The 24,139-nt window shown below is 45.9% G+C and overlaps 1 protein-coding gene across 16 annotated transcripts in view; it reads right to left on the reverse strand.

The window, feature by feature from the left end:
* ZNF280B (zinc finger protein 280B) overlaps positions 1 to 24,139 on the reverse strand; it is a 71,618-nt gene that overhangs the window by 17,224 nt on the left and 30,255 nt on the right. The window contains exon 1 of one of the 16 annotated variants that reach the window (XM_049866818.1): positions 23,795 to 23,903. The exons of 10 other annotated variants lie outside the window; for them this stretch is intronic. The gene's annotated coding sequence lies outside the window, so the exon portion shown is untranslated. Of the gene's footprint in view, positions 1 to 11,540; positions 11,650 to 17,666; positions 17,776 to 23,794; positions 23,904 to 24,139 lie in introns of those variants that run through there. 5 more of the 16 variants (XM_049866811.1, XM_049866817.1, XM_049866810.1 and 2 more) reach the window with 5 other exon arrangements.

Consider the following 24,139-nt stretch of genomic DNA (forward strand, 5'->3'; position numbering starts at 1 on the left):
GCTGAAGGCACAACTAAGTTATATGAGAAAGTAGCCCAAATGCCCATGGTCTCCACTCCTGTCACATTACCTTCTCTGTCCCAGTCTGCACCTATGGCCTCATGGGGAGTTCTTATGATCAGCTGACTGAGGAAGAGAAAACTTGTGCCTGATTTACAGATGATTCTAAGAAATATGCAGACACCAGTTGAAAGTGGACAGTGGCAGCACTACAGCCTCTTTTGGGACCTCCCTGAAGGACAGAGGTGAAGGGAAATCCTCCTAAAGGTAGAAATTCAAGCAGTACACCTGGTTGTCCACTTTGCTTGGAAGGAGAAATGGTCAGATGTGCTGTCAGATCTGTCAGCAAGTTCCTCAGCTGGTCGTGATACTTTGCCTGGTGGGCTGACCCAAACCTACATTCTTGAAGGGTCTGGGCCATTGGTGGTCATGTCGGAATTGGGTTGCTTTAGTTTTCCATTGACTTTAATCACAGGATATAGTAGTACTAAGAAGCGCCCAGATGAGTCATGGGTTGTAGCCAATGGTTTTGGTTGGTTGGTCAGGGACCTGGAAGGAACATGATTGGAAAATTGGTGACAAGGTGGTATAGGGAAGAGGTATGTTGACAGACTTCCCTGAATGTGCCAAGGAGGTGAAGGTATTTGTATCCCCTGTGAATGCTCACCAAAGGATGACCTCAGCAGAGGAGAATTTTAATAACAAAGTGGATAGGATGATGTGTTCTGTTGAAGCCAGTCATCCTCTTTATCCAGCCACTCCTGTCATCGCTCAATGGGCTCATGAACAAAGCGGCCATGGTGGCAGGGATGGAGGTTATGCGTGGAATCAGCAATGTGGACTTCCATTCACCAAGGCCAATTTGGCTATATCCACTGCTGAGTGCCCAATTTGCCAGCAGCAGAGACCAACACTGAGTCCCTGAAATGGCACCGTTCCTCGGGGTGATCAGCCAGCAATCTGGTGGCAGGTTAATTGCATTGGACTGCTTCTATCATGGAAAGGGCAGTGTGTTATTCTTACTGAAGAGACACTTACTCTGAATACAGATTTACCTTCCCTAGACACAATGCTTCTGGCAAAACTACCATCTGTGGACTTACAGAATGCCTTATCCATTGTCACGCTGTCGCATACAGCATTGCCTCAGATCAACTGACTCACTTCACAGCAATAATGAAGTAAGGCAATGGACCCATGCTCAAGGAATTCACTAGTCTTACCATGCTCCTCATCATCCTGAAGCAGCTGGCTTAACAAAATGATGGTCTGAATTTCTAAAGACACAATTACAGCGCTAGATAGGTTACAATGCTCTGGAGAGTTGGGGCAATGTTCTCCAGGAGGCTGTATATGTTCTAAACCAGCATCCAATACACAGTGCTGTTTCTCCCATAGCCAGGACTCACGGATCAAGGAATCAGAGGGTGGAAATGGAGTGGCACCACTCATTAATATTCCTATGACCCACTTGCAAATTTTTGCTTCCTGTCCCCACAACCCTATGCTGTATGGGTCTAGAGATCTTAGTTTCAAAGGAGGAATGCTCCCACTTGTAGACACAACACTGATTCCATAGAAGTTAAGAATGCCACCTAGCTGCTTTGGGCTCCCCATGCCTCCAGACTAACAGGCAAAGAAGGGAGTTACCATATTGGCTGGTGTGACTGATTTTCATTACCAAAGGGAAATCAGGTTGATATTACATAATGTGGGAAATGAAGAGCTTCTGGAATAGATGAGATCCCTTAGGGCACCTCTTGGAAAACCTGGTGGTGTAGTGGTTAAGAGCTACGGTTGCTAACCAAAAGGCTGGCAGTTTGACTCTACCAGGAGCTCCTTGGAAACTATGGGGCAGTTCTACTCTGTCCTACAGGGCTGCTATGAGTCAGAATTGACTCAACAGCAATATGTTTTTTTCTTAGGGCGCTTCTTAGTACTACTATATCCTGTGATTAAAGTCAATGGAAAACTAAAGCAACCCAATTCCGACATGACCACCAATGGCCCAGACCCTTCAAGAATGTAGGTTTGGGTCAGCCCACCAGGCAAAGTATCACGACCAGCTGAGGTACTTGCTGACAGCAAAGGGAACACAGAATGGATGGTGGCAGAAGGTAATTCTAAATACTACCTATGACCACATGACCAGTTGCAGAAATGAGGAATGTAACCGCGGTACTTCTTCTTTGTTTTGTTACATGTGTGTGTAATACATAACATATACATACATACATACATGCTGTTGCCCTAAGGTGAAATTGAGTCGCTTCTGACTCATAGCAACCCTATGTACAACAGAACAAAACACTGCCCGGTCCTGTGCCATCCTCACAATGTTGGAGCTCACTGTTAAAGCCACTGTACCAATCCATCTCACTGAGGGTCTTCCTCTTTTTCAGTGACCCTCTACTTGACCAGGGATGATGTCCTTCTCCAGGGACTGGTCCCTCCTGATAACATGTCCAAAGTATGTAAGACAAAGTCTTGTCATCCTTACTTCTAAGGAGCATTCTGGCTGTACTTCTTCCAAGACAGATTTGTTTGTTCTTCTGGCAGTCCATGGTGTATTCAATATTCTTCTCCAAAACCATAATTCAAATGCATCAATTCTTCTTTGGTCTTTTTTACTGTTCAGCTTTCCCATGCATATCAGGCGATTGAAAATACCACGGCTTGGGTCAGGCGCACCTTAATCCTCAAAGTGACATCTCTGCTTTTTAACACTTTAAAGGGGTCTTTTGCAGCAGACTTGCTTAATGCAGTACATCATTTCATTTCTTGATTGCTGCTTATGTGGGCATTGACTGTGGATTCAAGTAAAATGAAATCCTTGACAATGTCAATATTTTCACTGTTTATCATGATGTTGCTTAATGGTCTAGTTTTGCGAATTTTTGTTTTATGTTGAGATGCAATCCATACTGAAGGCTGTATTCTTTGATCTTCATCTGTAAGTGCTTCAAGTTCTCTTCTCTTTCAGCAAGGAAGGTTGTGTCATCTTCATATTACAGGGTGTTAATGAGTCTTCCTCCAATCTTGATGCCATGTTCTTCATATAGCCCAGCTTCTCGGATTATTCGCTCACCATACGGATTGAACAAGTATGGTAAAAAGATACAACCCTGATGCACACCCTTCCTGATTTTAAACCACATAGGTCTCATTGTTCTGTTCAAACAACTACCTCATCGTCTATGTACAGGTTCACTAATGGCATAAGTTAAGTGTTTTTTCTGGAATTCTCATTCTTCTCAATGTTATCCATAGTTTGTTATGATCCATATCCCTTTGCATAGTCGATAAAACACAGGTAAACATCTTTCTGGTATTCTCTAATTTCAGCCAAGATTCATCTAACATCAGAAATGATATCCCTCATTCTACACACACACACACACACACACACACACACATATGTATGTATACATATAGTCATGTGCCACATAACATCCGTTCAGGAAATACCCCACCATATATAGGTCTGTGATCCCATAGTATTTTTTTTTTTAAGGGAAAGCAGCTCTGCTTTTGTTTATTATTCCCCCTAATGGTTTTAAAGTTCCCAAGCCCCCAGGGTGAATGAGGAGTAGGACTCTAGGGCACATCCCAATCCCCATCGCATTCCTCTTTAGCCTCTTCCTCCTCCCCCACTCTCCTGGCTTTATTCATCTGCTCATAAGCTGTGTAACCTTTCACTCCCAGTGCAGGGCAGAGCCTGCTGGGGCTTCTCTGTTCCTGTTGAGGGGGTTCCAGCCTTGCTAGAAGCACTGGCTGGCTCTCAGCTCCAGGCAGCCGCAGCTGCACATGGTCAGTGACGGCTGCACCAACACTGCAGCACCAGCCAGGGTTGCCACCGCCAGCTGCGCTTCTGGCACCTGCACACCCACTCCCTGCAGCCACCTCTCTGCCCCTCCACATGCACCCCCTGCCCTGCACTTGGAATTGCACAGTCCCCATCAGGCTGCCAGCATAGCCCCCACCGCCGGCCCACAGCTGCACGCCTGGCGAGGCTGGCCTCCTGTATCCATGGATACAGCTTTCAGGCTTTGTCAGGCAGACAGGCAGCTCCCACTGCCGGTCTGAGCCTGGATGGCTCCTGCTCATCAGCAGGCAAGACAGTGAGTGGGGGTGGGCACACGTCCTGGGGACTGCCTATGTAAAATATGGAGTTCACGCAACGTCCATGTCAGATAATGTCCTTTTTCACTGAATGTATAGGGTCGCTAGGAGTCAGAATCAACTCGATGGCAGCGGGTTTGTTTTTTTGGTTTTATCATGGACGTTAAGTAACGTATGACTGTATAGCAAATATTTGTTTTCTTCCCTCCTTTATGCCATTATTTATTATAAATATGTAAATGGGGCTAGTGGAACACACTGCCCAGCCATGACAGGAACAAGGTCTATCCCATTTTTCTCTCTTCTAATTTTAAACTTATTTTGACTGCTTAGTTCCTTTTTCCTTATTGAATTTTTACTAATGACTAATGTCTTTTTCAGGGTGTAAAAACAAATAATACAATCTAAGAAAACCTTATGACCACCAAAATCACCCCAGGAGACCAGTCAACCCCAGGCAGATGAGATGATACCTTGGGACAATAATCACTGGAACCACCCCAGGAGAGAATGACATTCCACAAGTTCCTGAAACCCGTGATTTTGCCCTATAAATCTTTGAGCCAGTCTCCATTTGGGGAAGACAGGCTTTGGAGGAGATCATTCCCCTCTGTGTCCTGTGTATCGACACACATTAAAGCTCTTGCTACTCACTTCACCCCGTCTCTGGAACTGGCTATCTGCGGCAGGCGAAACTGAGGTAACGCTAGCATGTTTTCAGTTGCATACATGTTAGCTGCATCCTGTTAAACACAAGTACGAGTTTATAACTATTCAGAGATTATATATGGTTTAAGGACATGTGCGCAGGTGCCAAATTAACAAGAGATTAACTGTGATGGTTAATGTTATTGGTCAACTTAGCTAGGTCATGATTCTCAGTATTATGTAATTATCCTCCATTTTGTGGTCTGGTGTAAGGGGAGTTTCCTTAGGGGTGTGTGGCCTGCATCCAGTATGTATGGACCGTCTGGCAAAGCTCGATCCTCTCTCAATCAATCAACATGATCCTGCATTTGTCTCGTTGCCGCCTGACCTATAGATTTGAAGTTCATCAACCCCTTCAACCACATGAATCAGGAGAAGCATTTGGCCTGCTGCCTCTGCCTAACCCACAGATTTGGGATTTGCCAGCTCCCACAACTGCATGAACCATTTCCTTAAAATAAATCCCTGTGTATATACCTATACACACTTCACTGGTTTTGCTCCTAAGAACCCAGACTAAAACAATCTCCAAGGACTTTCCCCAGAGCAGATAGAGAAGGAGCCTTCCCCTAGAGCCCAGACTCCTAAACTGTGAGTAAATAAATTTGTTTGTTACAGCCACCCACTTGTGATAGTTCTGTTATAGCAGCACTAGATAAGTAAGGCAGATACAAACAACTGAACTGACTCATGAAAAAAACAGAAAATATGAATAGACTTATGACAAGAGATTGATTCAGTAATGAAAAAACTCCACACAAAGAAAAGTTCAGGACCAAATGGCTCTACAAGTGATTCTACCATCCATTTCAAGAAGAATTCACACTAACTGTTTACATACTCTCCCAAATAATAGATGGGAACATTTCCTAACTCATTACATGAGGCCTGTATCACCCTGATATTAAAACTAAAGACACATAAAAAAAGAAAACTACAGACCAATTACTCTTAGAAATACAGACAAAAAAGTCCTCATTAAAATATTAGTGAACTATATCCAATAATACCTAAAAAGGATTATACACTATGACAAAGTAGGATTTATCCAAGGAATGCAAAGTTAGCTCAATATGGAAAAATCAATCAATGTAATACATGATTTCAGTAGTACAAATGACAAAAATCACGTTATCGTCTCAGTAAATGCAGGAAGAGTATTTGACAAAATCCAATACCCTTTCATAATAAAAAAATCCTCAACCCAAAAGAGGACATCTGTGAAAGACCCAAAGCTATCATCATACTTAATGGTGTAAGACTGAAAGCCTTTCCTCCAAGATCAGAAAAAAGACAAAGATGTCTATTTTTGCCACTTCAATTCAACACTGTACTAGAGGTTCTATAGCAAGAAAGAGAAACAAAAAGCATCCAGACTGGAAAGAAAGATGTAAAACTATTTCTATTTGCAGATGACACGATCTTCTACACAAAAAATCCTAAGAAATCCATAAAAACGTATTAGAACTAATAAATGATCTCACATTGTTGCAGAATACAAGGTCAAAATATAAAATCAAAGTATTTCTACAGAATAGCAACGATCATTCAGAAAAAGAATTTAAAAAAATCTCTTATGATAGCGTCAAAAAGAATACTTAATGACATTAATAAAAGAAATGCACAGCTTGTTTGCTGTAAACTACAAACAATGTTGAAATTAAAAACCTAAATAAATAGAAAAGCATCCCATGTACATGGATCAGAAGATTAAATATTGTAAAGACAGCAATACTCCCCAAATTGAGCTACCGATTAATGTGATTTCAGAATAGCCAAAACAATATTAAAAAAAAGAAAAAGAAAATTTGAGGAATCATATCTCCCAATTTCAGAACATACTACAAAGCTACGGTAATCAAAAGTATGGTAAAGGCATAGGATAAAAATACAAATCAAAGGAATAGCACCGAGAGTCCAGAAATAAACCCTTATATTTATGGTTAATTGATTTTTAGCAAGGATGCCAAGACAATTCAATGGAAGAAAGAATTACTTTTTGAACAAATAATGCCTGACCATGAAGCTTTTGTATATTCAAAAATTAACTATATAGTATTTTACTATACACAAAAATTCCACCATGCTTCTGTTAGTTTGTCATACTGTGGTGGCTTTCTTGGTGCTGTGATGATGGAAGCTACGCCACTGGTATTTCAAATACCAGCAGGATTGCCCATGGGGGACAGATGGAAGCAGAGCTTCCAGACTAAGAGAGACTAGGAAGAAAGACCTGGCAGTCTACGTCTGAAAAAAAAAAATGGCCAGTGAAAACCTTATGAATAGCAGCAGAACCTGTACACAGGCCAATACACACTGATTCAAACAGAATGAGATGACGCTGCATGGTTTAAAATCAGGAGACATGTGCATCAGGGTTGTACCCTTTCACTATACTTATTCAATCCTCATGCTGAGCAAGTAATCCAAGAAGCTGGACTATATGAAGAACATCATCATCAGAACTGGAGAAGACTCATTAACAACCTACAATGTGCTGATGACAACCTTCTTGCCGAAAGTGAAGAGGGCTTAAAGTACTGAAAAACAAAGATCAAAGACAACAGCCTTCATTAGGAAGATCAAAGACTACAGCCTTCAGTAAACCTCAACATAAATAAAACAAAAATCCTCACAACTGGATCCATAAGCAACATCATGATAAACGGAGAAGATAGTGAAGTTGTCAAGGGTTTTATTTTAATCCTCAACACCTTCAGAAGCAGCAGTTAAGAAATCAAACAACGTATCGGATTGGGCACCTGCTGCAAAAGACCTCATTAAAATGTTGAAAAGTAATGATGTCACTTTGAGGATTAAGATGTGCCTGACTCAAAAGGTATTTTCGGTCACCTGATATGCACGCAAAAGCTGGACAATGAATAAGGAAGGCGAGAGAAGAATTGATGCCTTTGATTTATGGCTTTGGGGAATAATACTGAATACACCATGGACTGTAAAAAGAAGAAACAAGTCTGTCTTGGAAGAAGCAGGGCCAGAGTGTTCTATGGAAGCAAGGACGGCAAGACTTCCTCTCACGTACTTTGGACATCTTATCAGGAAGGACCAGTCCCTGGAGAAGGAGAGTCAGTGAAACAGAGGAAGACCCTCGATGAGATAGTCTGACACAGAGGCTGCAACAAGGGGCTAAAACGTAGCAGTGATTGTGAGGATGGTGAAGGACTGGGCAGTGTTTCGTTCTGTTGTACATAGGAATGTTGTAAGTTGGAACTGACTCGACAGCATCTAACAACAAAAGACAATGTATACAAAAATTAACTCAAAATAGATTATAGCATTCCTAAAGAAGTTAAACACTGTATTACCACAGGACCTAGCAACTCTACTCCTAGGTATATATCCAATAATTTACAACAAATGTTCAAAGAAAACCATGTAAACTAATGTTCATAGTTGCATAACTCAAAATAGCCAGTCAAAAGATGAAGTCACGCAAATGTACACAAACAGATGGAGTCTTCAGCATATAACGTTATTTAAAACAGAAGATTGGATGAAGTCACCTAGGGAAAGAGACAGCAAAAAAAAAAAGGGTCTGAGAACCAAACCCTGGGATACTCTATCGGTTAGATAGAGATCAGGGAGATGAGAAGGAGACACTAAGCAGATAAAAAAAAAAAAAAAACTCAGAGCCACTCGGGAGAATTCAATCACAAGAGAAGGATTCTGGAATACAAATGCAAAATTATTTTCAGGGAAGAGGAAATGAACCACTCCGACAAACACTCCCAATAGGCTGAATGAAATAAAAACTAAAAATTGACCATTGCATTAAGCAATGGAATTCACTGATGACCTTGACAGAAGTGGGTTTAAGGAAAAACGGGAGAAGAATTGGAGACGGCAAATACAGCCAACTGTGAAGAAACTGCTGGAAGAACAAGCAAAAGTCAATTAAGCAGGACGAAGATATGGCATAAGAAGAGAGACACGGAACGAGGAGACATCAAGATAAGTATCTTTGCCAGTGTGCATGATCCAGAGAAACAGAAAATTTAATAATTCGGGACAAAGGAGAGACTTGCTGGGACAATATCCTGAATATACACGAATGGTTTGGATGTACGACACAGGTATAGGGTCTGACTTACCTAGAAGCCAATTAATTCACCCTTATTAACAGGACAATGCCTAAGATTATAGGGAGAAGGGTTGTAATGGTGAATACCTGGGTGTGGTAAGCAGCCTCCAGGATGGTTCAGTATCTCCTGCCTCCTGATAGTCACAGCCTGTGGCTCTTCCACACTGTACCAGGGTTGGTGTGTGTGGCCATTTCCATCCAGAAGAAGTGATGGGATGTCACTTTGGAAATGAGGTGATAAAAAGACTCTGTGCCATCAGCTTCATCTCTAGTAGGAGCTCTCTCTTAGATCACTTGCTCAGGGGAAAGCCAGCTGCCATGATGTGAGGAGGCCCAGGGAGAGGCCCACACAGTGAAGAACTGGGGCCTCCTGCCAACAACCAAGTGAGTGAGCTTGGAAGCTGATTATCCAACCCTAGTCAAGTCTGCAGACACTATATAGACCCAGCCAAAGGTTTGACAGGAAACGCATGAGTGCCCACAGAACAACAACCAGCTAAACTACTCCTGAATTCCTAACCTTCAGAAACTGTGAGGTAATAAATTTTGGGATAATTTCTTACTCAGGAATAGATAACTAATACAATTGGATTTCACTGACTGTATGGTCAAATGTGCGGGGCACAAAACTTGCTTATAATTTCACCTACTGGCATGGAATACACTTAGATGGACTACCCTGCCAGGTCATATGCAATTACTTTACGAATTCAAGCCTCCAAGGGAACAGATATGAAGTAAACTAACTAATCCCATGTGACTGTGTTAAAAAATACACATTTACCCTGAATCAACTACTTTAATTCCTTCGCTAAAATCTTAGGGTATAAACTATATCTATCAGTCCATCTAAGCCCAACAGCATAGTAAGTCACGTTTACATAGCTTAATACCTATGCTGTTCTTAAAAAGCAGTTGCCATCGAGTCAATTCCAATACATGACAAGCCCATCCATGTACGCAAAGGAGCACTTTGCTCCATAGGGTTTTCAAAGACGTGACCTTCTGGAAGCAGGACACCAAGCCTCTGTCCTATGGCAACTGTGGGTGTGTTTAAACCACCAACCTTTTGGTTAGTGGTCAAGCACTTAACCATATGCACTGTGCAGGCCTCCTATGTGGGCATGGTTTTCTTTTTCCTTTCAAGACATCAGATGAAAGAATGACACTCCTCACTTTTCTTTTAAGGAAATAATTCAGTGGGTTTCAGAACTACCCGGAGCAACAGTTGGCCTGAATTTACCATAAAAAATAGTAGGTGAATTTACCATAAACACTCAGATTTCCTCAGGAAACACTTTGTATAAAGTAATGTTTTACCAAGAGGAGCCCTGGTCGTGCAGTGGTGAAAGCACTCGTCTGCTAACTGGACGATCAGCAGTTTGAACACACCAGCCACCCTGAGGGAGCGACATGCGGCAGTCTGCTTCCGTAAGGATTTACTGCCTTAGAAACACCACAGAGTAGTTCTACTCTGTCTGACAGGGTTGCGATGAGTCCGAATGAACCCAACGGCAACAGGTTTGGTTTTCCGGTTTTAAGGTTCTAGCACAAGAGATAAAAAACCTTAAGAAAAAAGAACATAATGTTGGTCCTTATTCTAAAGACCGCTCATCCTACCTGAGGTGTGCACTGAAACTTCAAAGAGCTGAGATATTCCAGGCAGCAGATGATCACACTTTTCAGACAACCAGAGACAAAGATTAGGGTTTCTCACATTTTCCAGGGATTTTTTATATCATACTGCTTACCTGACTTATAAGAAACCCTAGTTCTGCTAATGTTAAGCGCTCAGCTGCCAATGAAAAGCCCAAGAAACCTTCAGAAGCAGTTCTACTCTGTCACTTGGGGTGGTTATGAGTCAGAATGAACTTGAACTTGACAGAACCTAACAACACCTGACAAGGAGGCTCCCTGGGTGATGCAAACACTTAAGTACTAGAATACTAACTAAAAGGATGGTGGTTTGAGCCCACCAGAGGTGCCTCAGAAGACAGCCTTTGCACATCCTTGACAATCCTATCATGATGGCAACTGCTTTCTTTTGTTGCTGTTCCTGTTGTTTTTGCATTTCTTACCCAACACAGCCATCTGGATATTTAGCAAGCATCTCAACCTTAATCAGAAAAGACCACTGCACTACTCCCCACCACTACCACCGCCCCGTCCTCCCCACAAACCTGATCCTTCATTGGAGCCTGCAGCAAAAAACAACACCCCACCGGTCAGCTGCCCAAATCCCAAGCCTGGAGGCCACCCTGGTCCAGGCGCTCAAGAGGGCTGCGTTAAGGTGAAGGCAGACATACAGCGAACAGGACAAATAGGAAGGTACAGCGGTGAAGGGGCGACCCACAAAGCGATTTAAAACAGGTGAACGCACTACGGGGTCTGGGCCAGCAGAACCGCAGAACGGGGGTCCGCGGGGGTCCCTAATGCGCGATCCCACCCGGGGAGGACAGGCCCGAGGTCCGGACGCTGAACAGGAGAGCCCTCTGCTGAGCAGAGGAGCCAGAGTGGGAGGGCTAGGCCGCCTGCTCCCCGAGCCTCCCCTCAGGGCCGCTGGCACCGGGTTCGGGGCGGACAGATGGCCGCGCGCCCACATGCTTACCGCTACTCCGCGGGCTCCAGGGCTCCCCGCAGCGATGCAGGCCCGAGGCACCCGGGCTGCAGAGCCCGCGGCCACCAAGCCGAACCAAACCCAGGCACCGCCTCCGTGGCTGCCTGGACACGCGCAGGCGAGGGCTACGGGGCGCATGCGCGCACTTCAGCGTCCCTGGCTGCCACCGCTGCGTGGCAGCCAGCTGCAGCAAGGCGACAGGGGGAGGGTGGAGAAGGGGAGCAGTCGTGGCCCCGATCCCCTGCAAGAGTTTGGGGGCGTCACAGTTCCAGAACCGGCCAGCACTCAAGCCCGACGACGGGCGTCGGAAGGTCCAGGCATTTGGCTGCGCTCCTGGAGGCCAGGGCTCAGAGCCCTGAGGTGCAGTCCCCTTTCCGTGGCTGCACCAGTTACCTGCCCCATGCTGAAGGTCCTCGCCTCTGCAGCTGCCTTGAAGTTACACCTACGCGCCCGCCAGAAGCCCAGTTGCAGCCTGAGCACTTTGCTGCCTCAGCATCCATTCATTCCTCCTCTTGCCCTTTCACTGTGTGTGAGGAACTTTGAAATTTTGAGGTGCCGGTAGGTCTAACCCGGGAGATTTCAGAACGAAAATCAAGCGTTCCGTTTAGAAATTAAACGGAGGGCTTTACTTCTACACTCCTCATAACCATTGAGGGCACTGCCATCAAGTGGATTCTGACTCAAAGGGACCCAATAGGGCAGGGGGGAACTGCCCCATAGAGGTTCCAAAGAGGACCTGGTGGATTCAAACTGCTGACCTTCTGGTTAGCAGCTGTAGCTCTTAACCACTAGCCACCAGGGTTTCCATTCCCACACCAAAATTAGGCTTCTGTGAAAGTCTGCCATTTGAAAAACAAAGCTCAGTCATGTTTGTTATGTTAAGAGTGTTCCTACCAGTGGCTTTAGAAAAAGATTCATTGAGTTGTTAACATCAGTTAGAGCCTAGAGATAAACATGTTGTTTTAACTACCTTAAAGAAGTTCCCCAGTAAGCACCTAGGCATGATTTCCTTTCTCTCAGCTCAGTAAGCAGAGTTTACCTACACTTTCCTAACTAAGGGTCCCTTCTGGATCCAAAGATTCCAATTAAGTTGGCCCAGCAACAATTATGTCACTAACTGCCATATCACTAAGCTTTCACGTTGAAAGGTTTTATACTTTTCATTCATGAAATATTGCATTAGTGCAAATTTATCAAGTGTAGGAGATGTGTGTGTTTCCTTAAAAAGCTAGATAGAACTACCATAGGATCCAGCTGTCCCACTCCTTGGAATGCATCCTAGAGAAATAAGAGCCTTTACATGAACAGATAGATGCACACTCATGTTCACTGCAGCATTGTTCATCATAGGAGAAAGACGGAACCAACCAGGGTGCCCATCAACGCATGAATGAATAAATACATCACTGTATATTCACACAATGGAATACTACGCATGCAGAAAGAACATTGATGAATCCTTGAAACATTCCATAACATGGAGGAATGTGGAAAGCATTATGTTGAGTGAAACTAGTCAGTTGCAGAAGAAGAAATAGTGTAGGAAAGTGCTATTGTAAGAACTCGAAAAAGAGTTTGAACAGAGAAGAAAATATTCTTTGATGGTTACGAGAGCTGGGAGCGAGAAAGGTTAAGAGGTTTTCACTCATTAGATAGTAGATGCTAAGAACTACTTTAGGTGAAGCGAAAGACAACACACAATACAAGAGAGGTCAGCACAACCGGTCTACACCAAAAGCAAAGAAGTTTCCTGAATAAACTGAATGCTTCACAGGCCAGTGTACCAGGGGCGGGGGTTTGGTGACCATGGATTCAGGGTACATCTAGGTCAACTGGCATAAAAAAAATCTGTAAACATTCTGCATCCCATGTTGGAGAGTGGAGTCTGGGGTCTTAGACGCTAGGAAACGGTCATGTAAGATGCATCAATTGGTCTTAATCCACCTGCAGCAGAGGAGAATGAAGAACACCAAAGATACAAGGTAGTCATGAGACCGAGAGGCAGAAAGGGTCACATAAAGCAGAGGTTACATTCGCCTGAGGCTAGAAGAACTAGATGATACCCACGTACAACCGATGACTACCCTGACAAGGAACACAGCAGAGAACCCCTGAGGGAACAGCAGAGCAGTGGGATGCAGACCCCAAAATCTCATAAAAAGACCAGACTTAATGGTCTGAGACTAGAAGGACCCCGGAGGTCATGTTCCCCAGACCTTCTGTTCGCCCAAGACAGGAACCGTTACCCAAGCCAACTCTTCAGACAGGATGGGACTGGACTATGGGATAGAAAATGATACTGAGGAAGAATGAGCTTCTTGGATCAAGTAGATACGTGAGACTATGTTGACATCGCCTGTCTGAAGGGGAGAGGAGAGGATAAAGGGGGTCAGAAGCTGGCCAAAATGACACAAAAAGAGAGAGTGGAGGGAAGGAGTGTGCTGTCTCCTTAGGGGAGAGCAATTAGAAGTATACAGCAAGGTGTATATAAATTTTTGTATGAGAGACTGACTTGATTTGTAAACTTTCAATTAAAACACAATACAATTTTTTTTTTTTAATGTGATACAGAGCAGGTAGGTGTATGAGACTAAAAACCAGAGAGACGTCTGCACTAGGTATATCAATTCTGGAGTCTTCAGCACGTGATGTTATTGAAAACACAAGATTGGATGAGGTCAGCTAGGGGAAGAGTTAGATGGCAAAAAAAGAAAGGTCTGAGAACCAAGCCCTCAGACACTCCATTGGTTAGACAGAGATCAGGGAGATGAGAAGGAGCCAGTAAGGAGATCAAGAAAGAACTCAGAGTCACTGAGGAGGATAATCAAAAAAAAAAAAAAAAAAAGGAAGGATTCTGGAATAGATATGCAAAATTATTTTCAGGGAGGAGAAAAATGAACCACTCTGACAAACACTCCGAAATAGCGAATGAAATAAAAATTAAAAATTGACCATTGCATTAAGCAATGGAATTCACTGATGACCTTGACAGAAGTGGGTTTAAGGAAAAACGGGAGAAGAATTGGAGATGGCAAATACAGCCAACTGTGAAGAAACTGCTGGAAGAACAAGCAAAAGTCAATTAAGCAGGACGAAGATGTGGCATCCGAAGAGAGACACGGAACGAGGAGACATCAAGATAAGTATCTTTGCCAGTGTGCATGATCCAGAGAAACAGAAAATTTAATAATTCGGGACAAAGGAGAGACTTGCTGGGACAATATCCTGAATATACACGAATGGTTTGGATGTACGACACAGGTATAGGGTCTGACTTACCTAGAAGCCAATTAATTCACCCTTATTAACAGGACAATGCCTAAAATTATAGGGAGAAAGGTTGTAATGGTGAATACCTGGGTGTGGTAAGCAGCCTCCAGGATGGTTCAGTATCTCCTGCCTCCTGATAGTCACAGCCTGTGGCTCTTCCACACTGTACCACGGTTGGTGTGTGTGGCCGTTCCCATCCAGAAGGAGTGATGGGATGCCACTTTGGAAATGAGGTTATAAAAAGACTCTGTGCCGTCAGCTTCATCTCCGGTAGGAGCTCTCTCTTAGATCACTTGCTCAGGGGAAAGCCAGCTGCCATGATGTGAGGAGGCCCAAGGAGAGGCCCACACAGTGAGGAACTGGGGCCTCCTGCCAACAACCAAGTGAGTGAGCTTGGAAGCTGATCATCCAACCCTAGCCAAATCTTCAGGCACTACAGACCAGGCCAAAGGCTTGACTGCAAACTCATGAGTGGCCTCAGAGCACCGCCCAGCTAAACTACTCCTGAATCCCTGACCTTCAGAAACTGTGTCAGGTAATAAATTTGGGGATAATTTGTTACTCAGGAATAGACAACTAATACAATTGGATTTCATTACCTGTAGGGTCAAATGTGCTGGGCACAAAACTTGCTTATAATCTCACCTACTGGCATGGAATACACTTAGATGGCCTACCCTGCCGGGTCATATGCAATTCCCTCATGAATCCAAGCCTCTCAGGGAAAGGAGGAAACCCTGGTGGCGGTGCTTAAGCGCTCTGGCTGCTAACCAAAGGGTCGGCAGTTTGAATCCGCCAGGCGCTCCTCGGAAACTCTATGGAGCACTTCTACCCTGGCCTACAGGGTCGCTATCCACCCGACGGCAGTGGCTTTGGTTTGGTTTGTTTTTGAAGGGAAGGACAGAGAAGTAAACAGACTAATCCCACGTGACTGTGTTAAAAAATACACATTTACCCTGAATCAACTACTTTAAATCCTTCGCTGAAATCTTAGGGTATAAACTATATCTAGATTTTTTTATCAGTTCATCTTAGCCCAACAGTATAGTAAGTCACTTTTACGTAACTTAATACCTATGCTGTTCTTAAAAAGCAGTTGCCATCCAGTCAGTCCCAATTCATGACAAGCCATCCACGTGCGCAAAGGAGCACTTTGCTCCATAGGGTTCTCAAACACGTGACTTCTGGAAGCAGGTCACCAGGCCTCTCTCCTGTGGGTGTGTTCAAACCAACAACCTTTTGGGTAGTGGTCAAGCACTTAACCGTATGCACTGTGCAGGCCTCCTATGTGGGCATGGTTTTCTTTTTCCTTTCAAGAGGTCAGATGAAAGAATGACCCTCCTCACTTTTCCTTTAAGGAAACAATCCAGTGGCTTCCAGAACTACCCGGAGCAATAGTTGGCCTGAATTTACCATAAACATTCAGATTTCCACAGGGAACATTTTCTATAAAGCAACTTTTTACCAAGAGGAGCCCTGGTCGTGCAGTGGTGAAAGCACTCGTCTGCTAACTGGACGATCAGCAGTTTGAACACACCAGCCACTCTGAGGGAGCGACATGCAGCAGTCTCCTCCCGTAAGGATTTACTGCCTTAGAAACACCAAGGAGTGGTTCTACTCTGTCTGATAGGGTTGCCATGAGTCGGAGTCAACTCAACGGCAACAGGTTCGGTTTTTTGGTTTTAAGGTTCCAGCAAAAGGGATAAAAAAAAAAAAAACCTTAAGAAAAAAGAACATAATGGTGGTCCTTATTCTAAAGACCTCTCATCTTACCTGAGGTGTGCACTGAAACTTCAAAGAGCTGAGATACTCCACGCAGCAGATGATCACACTTTTCAGACAACCAGAGACAAAGATTAGGGTTTCTCACATTTTCCAGGGATTTTTCATATCGCACTGCTTACCTGACATATAAGGAACCCTACTTGTGCTAATGTTAAGCGCTCAGCTGCCAATGAAAAGGTGGCCCTTGGAACCCACCCAGTGGCTCCGTGGGAGAAAGACCTGGCTCTCTGCTTCCAGGAAGATTACAGCCCAGGAAACCTTAGGGGGCAGTTCTACTCTGTCACATGGGGTCGCTAGGAGTCAGAATGAACTAGAACTTGTCAGAACCTAACCACACCTGACAACTAGGTTCCCTGGGTGGTGCCAAAAGATAAGCACTCCAATACTGACTCAAAGGTTGCTGGTTTCAACCCAGCAGAGGTGCCTCGGAAGAAAGGCCTTGCCATCGGCTTCGGAGAGGTCACATCCTTGAAACCCCTATCATGATGGCAACTGTTTTTTTGTTGTTGACGTTCTTTTTCCTTTGCTTACCCGACACAGCCATCTGGATGTTTAGCAAGCATCTCAACCTTAATCAGAAAAGACCACTGCACTATTCCCAACGCCCCCCCACCCCGCCCCCCAACAAATAATCCTCTTCCTTCATTGGAGCCTGCAGCAAAAAACAACACCCCACCGGTCAGCTGCCCAAATCCCAAGCCTGGAGGCCACCCTGGTCCAGGCGCTCGAGGGGGCTGCGTTAAGGTGGGGGCAGACATGCAGCCAACAGGGCAAATAGGAAGGTACAGCGGTGAAGGGGCGACCCACAAAGCGATTTAAAACGGGTGAACGCACTACGGGGTCTGGGCCAGCAGAACCGCAGAACGGGGGTCCGCGGGGGTCCCTAATGCGCGATCCCACCCGGGGAAGACAGGCCAGAGGCCCGGACGCTGAACAGGAGAGCCCTCTGCTGAGCAGAGGAGCCAGAGTGGGAGGGCTAGGCCGCCTGCTCCCCGAGCCTCCCCTCAGGGCCGCTGGCACCGGGTTCGGGGCGGACAGATGGCCGCGCGCCCACATGCTTACCGCTACTCCGCGGGCTCCAGGGCTCCCCGCAGCGATGCAGGCCCGAGGCACCCGGGCTGCAGAGCCCGCGGCCACCAAGCCGAACCAAACCCAGGCACCGCCTCCGTGGCTGCCTGGACACGCGCAGGCGAGGGCTACGGGGCGCATGCGCGCACTTCAGCGTCCCTGGCTGCCACCGCTGCGTGGCAGCCAGCTGCAGCAAGGCGACAGGGGGAGGGTGGAGAAGGGGAGCAGTCGTGGCTCCGACCCCCTGCAAGAGTTTGGGGGCGTCACAGTTCCAGAACCGGCCAGCACTCAAGCCCGACGGCGGGCGTCGGAAGGTCCAGGCATTTGGCTGCGCTCCTGGAGGCCAGGGCTCAGAGCCCTGAGGTGCAGTCCCCTTTCCGTGGCTGCACCAGTTACCTGCCCCATGCTGAAGGTCCTCGCCTCTGCAGCTGGCCCTTGAAGTTGCACCTAGGCGCCCGCCAGAAGCCCAGTTGCAGCCTGAGCACTTTGCTGCCTCAGCATCCATTCATTCCTCCTCTTGCCCTTTCACTGTGTGTGAGGAACTTTGAAATTTTGAGGTGCCGGTAGGTCTAACCGGGGAGATTTCAGAACGAAAATCAAGCGTTCCGTTTAGAAATTAAACGGAGGGCTTTACTTCTACACTCCTCATAACCATTGAGGGCACTGCCATCAAGTGGATTCTGACTCAAAGGGACCCAATAGGGCAGGGGGGAACTGCCCCATAGAGGTTCCAAAGAGGACCTGGTGGATTCAAACTGCTGACCTTCTGGTTAGCAGCTGTAGCTCTTAACCACTAGCCACCAGGGTTTCCATTCCCACACCAAAATTAGGCTTCTGTGAAAGTCTGCCATTTGAAAAACAAAGCTCAGTCATGTTTGTTATGTTAAGAGTGTTCCTACCAGTGGCTTTAGAAAAAGATTCATTGAGTTGTTAACATCAGTTAGAGCCTAGAGATAAACATGTTGTTTTAACTACCTTAAAGAAGTTCCCCAGTAAGCACCTAGGCATGATTTCCTTTCTCTCAGCTCAGTAAGCAGAGTTTACCTACACTTTCCTAACTAAGGGTCCCTTCTGGATCCAAAGATTCCAATTAAGTTGGCCCAGCAACAATTATGTCACTAACTGCCATATCACTAAGCTTTCACGTTGAAAGGTTTTATACTTTTCATTCATGAAATATTGCATTAGTGCAAATTTATCAAGTGTAGGAGATGTGTGTGTTTCCTTAAAAAGCTAGATAGAACTACCATAGGATCCAGCTGTCCCACTCCTTGGAATGCATCCTAGAGAAATAAGAGCCTTTACATGAACAGATAGATGCACACTCATGTTCACTGCAGCATTGTTCATCATAGGAGAAAGACGGAACCAACCAGGGTGCCCATCAACGCATGAATGAATAAATACATCACTGTATATTCACACAATGGAATACTACGCATGCAGAAAGAACATTGATGAATCCTTGAAACATTCCATAACATGGAGGAATGTGGAAAGCATTATGTTGAGTGAAACTAGTCAGTTGCAGAAGAAGAAATAGTGTAGGAAAGTGCTATTGTAAGAACTCGAAAAAGAGTTTGAACAGAGAAGAAAATATTCTTTGATGGTTACGAGAGCTGGGAGCGAGAAAGGTTGAGGGGTTTTCACTCATTAGATAGTAGATGCTAAGAACTACTTTAGGTGAAGCGAAAGACAACACACAATACAAGAGAGGTCAGCACAACCGGTCTACACCAAAAGCAAAGAAGTTTCCTGAATAAACTGAATGCTTCACAGGCCAGTGTACCAGGGGCGGGGGTTTGGTGACCATGGATTCAGGGTACATCTAGGTCAACTGGCATAAAAAAAATCTGTAAACATTCTGCATCCCATGTTGGAGAGTGGAGTCTGGGGTCTTAGACGCTAGGAAACGGTCATGTAAGATGCATCAATTGGTCTTAATCCACCTGCAGCAGAGGAGAATGAAGAACACCAAAGATACAAGGTAGTCATGAGACCGAGAGGCAGAAAGGGTCACATAAAGCAGAGGTTACATTCGCCTGAGGCTAGAAGAACTAGATGATACCCACGTACAACCGATGACTACCCTGACAAGGAACACAGCAGAGAACCCCTGAGGGAACAGCAGAGCAGTGGGATGCAGACCCCAAAATCTCATAAAAAGACCAGACTTAATGGTCTGAGACTAGAAGGACCCCGGAGGTCATGTTCCCCAGACCTTCTGTTCGCCCAAGACAGGAACCGTTACCCAAGCCAACTCTTCAGACAGGATGGGACTGGACTATGGGATAGAAAATGATACTGAGGAAGAATGAGCTTCTTGGATCAAGTAGATACGTGAGACTATGTTGACATCGCCTGTCTGAAGGGGAGAGGAGAGGATAAAGGGGGTCAGAAGCTGGCCAAAATGACACAAAAAGAGAGAGTGGAGGGAAGGAGTGTGCTGTCTCCTTAGGGGAGAGCAATTAGAAGTATACAGCAAGGTGTATATAAATTTTTGTATGAGAGACTGACTTGATTTGTAAACTTTCAATTAAAACACAATACAATTTTTTTTTTTTAATGTGATACAGAGCAGGTAGGTGTATGAGACTAAAAACCAGAGAGACGTCTGCACTAGGTATATCAATTCTGGAGTCTTCAGCACGTGATGTTATTGAAAACACAAGATTGGATGAGGTCAGCTAGGGGAAGAGTTAGATGGCAAAAAAAGAAAGGTCTGAGAACCAAGCCCTCAGACACTCCATTGGTTAGACAGAGATCAGGGAGATGAGAAGGAGCCAGTAAGGAGATCAAGAAAGAACTCAGAGTCACTGAGGAGGATAATCAAAAAAAAAAAAAAAAAAAGGAAGGATTCTGGAATAGATATGCAAAATTATTTTCAGGGAGGAGAAAAATGAACCACTCTGACAAACACTCCGAAATAGCGAATGAAATAAAAATTAAAAATTGACCATTGCATTAAGCAATGGAATTCACTGATGACCTTGACAGAAGTGGGTTTAAGGAAAAACGGGAGAAGAATTGGAGATGGCAAATACAGCCAACTGTGAAGAAACTGCTGGAAGAACAAGCAAAAGTCAATTAAGCAGGACGAAGATGTGGCATCCGAAGAGAGACACGGAACGAGGAGACATCAAGATAAGTATCTTTGCCAGTGTGCATGATCCAGAGAAACAGAAAATTTAATAATTCGGGACAAAGGAGAGACTTGCTGGGACAATATCCTGAATATACACGAATGGTTTGGATGTACGACACAGGTATAGGGTCTGACTTACCTAGAAGCCAATTAATTCACCCTTATTAACAGGACAATGCCTAAAATTATAGGGAGAAAGGTTGTAATGGTGAATACCTGGGTGTGGTAAGCAGCCTCCAGGATGGTTCAGTATCTCCTGCCTCCTGATAGTCACAGCCTGTGGCTCTTCCACACTGTACCACGGTTGGTGTGTGTGGCCGTTCCCATCCAGAAGGAGTGATGGGATGCCACTTTGGAAATGAGGTTATAAAAAGACTCTGTGCCGTCAGCTTCATCTCCGGTAGGAGCTCTCTCTTAGATCACTTGCTCAGGGGAAAGCCAGCTGCCATGATGTGAGGAGGCCCAAGGAGAGGCCCACACAGTGAGGAACTGGGGCCTCCTGCCAACAACCAAGTGAGTGAGCTTGGAAGCTGATCATCCAACCCTAGCCAAATCTTCAGGCACTACAGACCAGGCCAAAGGCTTGACTGCAAACTCATGAGTGGCCTCAGAGCACCGCCCAGCTAAACTACTCCTGAATCCCTGACCTTCAGAAACTGTGTCAGGTAATAAATTTGGGGATAATTTGTTACTCAGGAATAGACAACTAATACAATTGGATTTCATTACCTGTAGGGTCAAATGTGCTGGGCACAAAACTTGCTTATAATCTCACCTACTGGCATGGAATACACTTAGATGGCCTACCCTGCCGGGTCATATGCAATTCCCTCATGAATCCAAGCCTCTCAGGGAAAGGAGGAAACCCTGGTGGCGGTGCTTAAGCGCTCTGGCTGCTAACCAAAGGGTCGGCAGTTTGAATCCGCCAGGCGCTCCTCGGAAACTCTATGGAGCACTTCTACCCTGGCCTACAGGGTCGCTATCCACCCGACGGCAGTGGCTTTGGTTTGGTTTGTTTTTGAAGGGAAGGACAGAGAAGTAAACAGACTAATCCCATGTGACTGTGTTAAAAAATACACATTTACCCTGAATCAACTACTTTAAATCCTTCGCTGAAATCTTAGGGTATAAACTATATCTAGATTTTTTTATCAGTTCATCTTAGCCCAACAGTATAGTAAGTCACTTTTACGTAACTTAATACCTATGCTGTTCTTAAAAAGCAGTTGCCATCCAGTCAGTCCCAATTCATGACAAGCCATCCACGTGCGCAAAGGAGCACTTTGCTCCATAGGGTTCTCAAACACGTGACTTCTGGAAGCAGGTCACCAGGCCTCTCTCCTGTGGGTGTGTTCAAACCAACAACCTTTTGGGTAGTGGTCAAGCACTTAACCGTATGCACTGTGCAGGCCTCCTATGTGGGCATGGTTTTCTTTTTCCTTTCAAGAGGTCAGATGAAAGAATGACCCTCCTCACTTTTCCTTTAAGGAAACAATCCAGTGGCTTCCAGAACTACCCGGAGCAATAGTTGGCCTGAATTTACCATAAACATTCAGATTTCCACAGGGAACATTTTCTATAAAGCAACTTTTTACCAAGAGGAGCCCTGGTCGTGCAGTGGTGAAAGCACTCGTCTGCTAACTGGACGATCAGCAGTTTGAACACACCAGCCACTCTGAGGGAGCGACATGCAGCAGTCTCCTCCCGTAAGGATTTACTGCCTTAGAAACACCAAGGAGTGGTTCTACTCTGTCTGATAGGGTTGCCATGAGTCGGAGTCAACTCAACGGCAACAGGTTCGGTTTTTTGGTTTTAAGGTTCCAGCAAAAGGGATAAAAAAAAAAAAAACCTTAAGAAAAAAGAACATAATGGTGGTCCTTATTCTAAAGACCTCTCATCTTACCTGAGGTGTGCACTGAAACTTCAAAGAGCTGAGATACTCCACGCAGCAGATGATCACACTTTTCAGACAACCAGAGACAAAGATTAGGGTTTCTCACATTTTCCAGGGATTTTTCATATCGCACTGCTTACCTGACATATAAGGAACCCTACTTGTGCTAATGTTAAGCGCTCAGCTGCCAATGAAAAGGTGGCCCTTGGAACCCACCCAGTGGCTCCGTGGGAGAAAGACCTGGCTCTCTGCTTCCAGGAAGATTACAGCCCCGGAAACCTTAGGGGGCAGTTCTACTCTGTCACATGGGGTCGCTAGGAGTCAGAATGAACTAGAACTTGTCAGAACCTAACCACACCTGACAACTAGGTTCCCTGGGTGGTGCCAAAAGATAAGCACTCCAATACTGACTCAAAGGTTGCTGGTTTCAACCCAGCAGAGGTGCCTCGGAAGAAAGGCCTTGCCATCGGCTTCGGAGAGGTCACATCCTTGAAACCCCTATCATGATGGCAACTGTTTTTTTGTTGTTGACGTTCTTTTTCCTTTGCTTACCCGACACAGCCATCTGGATGTTTAGCAAGCATCTCAACCTTAATCAGAAAAGACCACTGCACTATTCCCAACGCCCCCCCACCCCGCCCCCCAACAAATAATCCTCTTCCTTCATTGGAGCCTGCAGCAAAAAACAACACCCCACCGGTCAGCTGCCCAAATCCCAAGCCTGGAGGCCACCCTGGTCCAGGCGCTCGAGGGGGCTGCGTTAAGGTGGGGGCAGACATGCAGCCAACAGGGCAAATAGGAAGGTACAGCGGTGAAGGGGCGACCCACAAAGCGATTTAAAACGGGTGAACGCACTACGGGGTCTGGGCCAGCAGAACCGCAGAACGGGGGTCCGCGGGGGTCCCTAATGCGCGATCCCACCCGGGGAAGACAGGCCAGAGGCCCGGACGCTGAACAGGAGAGCCCTCTGCTGAGCAGAGGAGCCAGAGTGGGAGGGCTAGGCCGCCTGCTCCCCGAGCCTCCCCTCAGGGCCGCTGGCACCGGGTTCGGGGCGGACAGATGGCCGCGCGCCCACATGCTTACCGCTACTCCGCGGGCTCCAGGGCTCCCCGCAGCGATGCAGGCCCGAGGCACCCGGGCTGCAGAGCCCGCGGCCACCAAGCCGAACCAAACCCAGGCACCGCCTCCGTGGCTGCCTGGACACGCGCAGGCGAGGGCTACGGGGCGCATGCGCGCACTTCAGCGTCCCTGGCTGCCACCGCTGCGTGGCAGCCAGCTGCAGCAAGGCGACAGGGGGAGGGTGGAGAAGGGGAGCAGTCGTGGCTCCGACCCCCTGCAAGAGTTTGGGGGCGTCACAGTTCCAGAACCGGCCAGCACTCAAGCCCGACGGCGGGCGTCGGAAGGTCCAGGCATTTGGCTGCGCTCCTG

This window comes from Elephas maximus, chromosome 22 (genome assembly GCF_024166365.1).
Source record: "Elephas maximus indicus isolate mEleMax1 chromosome 22, mEleMax1 primary haplotype, whole genome shotgun sequence".
Taxonomy (NCBI): Eukaryota; Metazoa; Chordata; class Mammalia; order Proboscidea; family Elephantidae; genus Elephas; species Elephas maximus.